This window comes from Petromyzon marinus, chromosome 10 (genome assembly GCF_048934315.1).
Source record: "Petromyzon marinus isolate PM22_M1 ecotype Great Lakes invasive population chromosome 10, UKy_Petmar_22M1.pri1.0, whole genome shotgun sequence".
Lineage (NCBI taxonomy): Eukaryota > Metazoa > Chordata > Hyperoartia > Petromyzontiformes > Petromyzontidae > Petromyzon > Petromyzon marinus.
The window spans coordinates 2,162,480-2,167,508 of record NC_133676.1 but is presented as its reverse complement, the minus strand read 5'-3'; positions in this window follow the sequence as shown (position 1 = coordinate 2,167,508).

The window sequence follows — 5,029 nt, the reverse complement described above, 5'->3', positions numbered from 1 at the left end:
CAGACACAGCACAGCAGACACAGCAGACACAGACAGCACAGCACAGCAGACACAGCACAGACAGCACAGACACAGCACAGACACAGCACAGCAGACACAGCAGACACAGCACACACACAGCACAGACACAGACACAGCAGACACAGCACAGGCAGCACAGACACAGCACAGACACAGCACAGACAAAGACAGCACAGACACAGCACAGACACAGCAGACACAGCACAGACACAGCACAGACACAGCACAGACACAGCACAGACAGCACAGACACAGCACAGACACAGACAGCACAGACACAGAATAGACACAGCACAGACACAGCACAGACACAGACACAGCACAGACACAGCACAGACACAGACACAGCAGACACAGCACAGACAGCACAGACAGCACAGACACAGCACAGACACAGCACAGCAGACACAGCACAGACAGCACAGACACAGACAGCACAGACAGCACAGCACAGACAGCACAGCACAGCACAGACAGCACAGACACAGCACAGACAGCACAGACACAGCACAGACAGCACAGACACAGACACAGCACAGACACAGCACAGACACGACACAGACACGACACAGACACGACACAGCACAGACACAGCACAGACACGACAAAGACACGACACAGCACAGACACAGCACAGACACAGCACAGCAGACACAGCACAGACACAGCACAGACACAGCACAGACACAGCACAGACAGCACAGACACAGCAGACACAGCACAGACACAGCACAGACACAGCACAGCACAGACACAGCACAGACACAGCACAGCAGACACAGCACAGACACAGCACAGACACAGCACAGCAGACACAGCACAGACACAGCACAGGCACAGCACAGACACAGCACAGACAGTACAGCACAGACACAGCACAGACACAGCACAGACAGCACAGACACAGCAGACACAGCACAGACACATCACAGACACAGCACAGCACAGACACAGCACAGACAGCACAGACACAGCACAGACACAGCACAGACAGCACAGACACAGCACAGACACAGCACAGACAGCACAGACACAGCACAGACAGCACAGACACAGCACAGACACAGTACAGACACAGCACAGGCACGACACAGCACAGACACAGCACAGACAGCACAGACACAGACACAGCACAGACACAGAAACAGCACAGACACAGCACAGACAGCACAGACACAGCACAGGCACAGCACAGACACAGCACAGACAGCACAGACACAGACACAGCACAGCAGACACAGCACAGACACAGCACAGACAGAGCACAGCAGACACAGCACAGACAGCACAGACACAGCACAGACACAGCACAGACACAGACAGCACAGACACAGCACAGACACAGCAGACACAGCACAGACACAGACACAGCACAGCCACAGACACAGCACAGACACAGCAGACACAGCATAGACACAGACAGCACAGACACAGCACAGACACAGCACAGACACAGCACAGACACAGACACAGCAGACACAGCACAGACAGCACAGACACAGCACAGACAGCACAGACACAGCACAGACACAGCACAGACACAGCACAGGCACGAAACAGCACAGACACAGCACAGACACAGCAGACACAGCACAGACAGCACAGACACAGCACAGACAGCACAGACACAGCACAGGCACAGCACAGACAGCACAGACACAGCACAGACACAGCACAGACACAGCAAAGCAGAAACAGCACAGACACAGCACAGACACAGCACAGACACAGCACAGCACAGACACAGCACAGCAGACACAGCACAGACAGCACGGACACAGCACAGACACAGCACAGACACAGCACAGCAGACACAGCACAGACAGCACAGACACAGACACAGCACAGACACAGCACAGCAGACACAGCACAGACACGGCACAGACACAGCAGACACAGCACAGACACAGCATAGACAGCACAGACACAGCACAGACACAGCACAGACAGCACAGACACAGCACAGCACAGACACAACACAGACACAGCACAGACAGCACAGACACAGCACAGCACAGACACAGCACAGCACAGACACAGCACAGACAGCACAGACACAGCACAGCAGACACAGCACAGACAGCACAGACACAGTGCAGACAGCAGACACAGCACAGACAGCACAGACACAGCACAGCACAGCACAGACAGAACAGACACAGCACAGACAGCACAGACACAGACACAGCACAGACACAGCACAGACACAGACACAGCACAGACACGACACAGACACGACACAGCACAGACACAGCACAGACACGACACAGACACGACACAGCACAGACACAGCACAGACACAGCACAGCAGACACAGCACAGACACAGCACAGACACAGCACAGACAGCACAGACACAGCAGACACAGCACAGACACAGCACAGACACAGCACAGCACAGACACAGCACAGACACAGCACAGCAGACACAGCACAGACACAGCACAGACACAGCACAGCAGACACAGCACAGACACAGCACAGACACAGCAGACACAGCACAGACACAGCACAGGCACAGCACAGCAGACACAGCACAGACACAGCACAGGCACAGCACAGACACAGCACAGACAGTACAGCACAGACACAGCACAGACACAGCACAGACAGCACAGACACAGCAGACACAGGGCAGACACATCACAGACACAGCACAGCACAGACACAGCACAGACAGCACAGACACAGCACAGACACAGCACAGACAGCACAGACACAGCACAGACAGCACAGACACAGCACAGACAGCACAGACACAGCACAGACACAGCACAAACACAGTACAGACACAGCACAGGCACGACACAGCACAGACACAGCACAGACACAGCAGACACAGCACAGACACAGACACAGCACAGACACAGACACAGCACAGACAGCACAGACACAGCACAGGCACAGCACAGACACAGCACAGACACAGCACAGACCCAGACACAGCACAGCAGACACAGCACAGACACAGCACAGCAGACACAGCACAGCAGACACAGCACAGACAGCACAGACACAGCACAGACACAGACAGCACAGACACAGCACAGACACAGCAGACACAGCACAGACACAGACACAGCACAGACACAGACACAGCACAGACACAGCAGACACAGCACAGACACAGACAGCACAGACACAGCATAGACACAGCACAGACAGCACAGACACAGACACAGCACAGACACAGCACAGACACAGACACAGCAGACACAGCACAGACAGCACAGACACAGCACAGACAGCACAGACACAGCACAGCAGACACAGCACAGACAGCACAGACACAGCACAGACAGCACAGCACAGCAGACACAGCACAGACAGCACAGACACAGACAGCACAGACAGCACAGCACAGACAGCACAGCACAGCACAGACAGCACAGACACAGACACAGCACAGACAGCACAGACACAGACACAGCACAGACAGCACAGACACAGACACAGCACAGACACAGCACAGACACATCACAGCACAGACACGACACAGACATGACACAGACACGACACAGCACAGACAGCACAGACACAGCACAGACACAGCACAGCAGACACAGCACAGACAGCACAGACACAGCACAGACAGCACAGCACAGCAGACACAGCACAGACAGCACAGACACAGACAGCACAGACAGCACAGCACAGACAGCACAGACAGCACAGACACAGACACAGCACAGACAGCACAGACACAGACACAGCACAGACAGCACAGACACAGACACAGCACAGACACAGCACAGACACATCACAGCACAGACACGACACAGACATGACACAGACACGACACAGCACAGACACAGCACAGACACGACAAAGACACGACACAGCACAGACACAGCACAGACACAGTACAGCAGACACAGCACAGACACAGCACAGACAGCACAGACAGCACAGACACAGCACAGACACAGCACAGACAGCACAGACACAGCAGACACAGCACAGACACAGCACAGACACAGCACAGCACATACACAGCACAGACAGCACAGCAGACAGAGCACAGACACAGCACAGCAGACACAGCACAGACACAGCACAGACACAGACACAGCACAGACACGACACAGACACGACACAGCACAGACACAGCACAGACACGACACAGACACGACACAGCACAGACACAGCACAGACACAGCACAGCAGACACAGCACAGACACAGCACAGACACAGCACAGACACAGCACAGCAGACACAGCACAGACACAGCACAGACACAGCACAGACACAGCAGACACAGCGCAGACACAGCACAGGCACAGCACAGCAGACACAGCACAGACACAGCACAGGCACAGCACAGATACAGCACAGACAGTACAGCACAGACACAGCACAGACACAGCACAGACAGCACAGACACAGCAGACACAGGGCAGACACATCACAGACACTGCACAGCACAGACACAGCACAGACAGCACAGACACAGCACAGACACAGCACAGACAGCACAGACACAGACACAGCACAGACAGCACAGACACAGCACAGACAGCACAGACACAGCACAGACACAGCACAAACACAGTACCGACACAGCACAGGCACGACACAGCACAGACACAGCACAGACACAGCAGACACAGCACAGACACAGACACAGCACAGACACAGACACAGCACAGACAGCACAGACACAGCACAGGCACAGCACAGACACAGCACAGACACAGCACAGACCCAGACACAGCACAGCAGACACAGCACAGACACAGCACAGCAGACACAGCACAGCAGACACAGCACAGACAGCACAGACACAGCACAGACACAGACAGCACAGACACAGCACAGACACAGCAGACACAGCACAGACACAGACACAGCACAGACACAGACACAGCACAGACACAGCAGACACAGCACAGACACAGACAGCACAGACACAGCATAGACACAGCACAGACAGCACAGACACAGACACAGCACAGACACAGCACAGACACAGACACAGCAGACACAGCACAGACAGCACAGACACAGC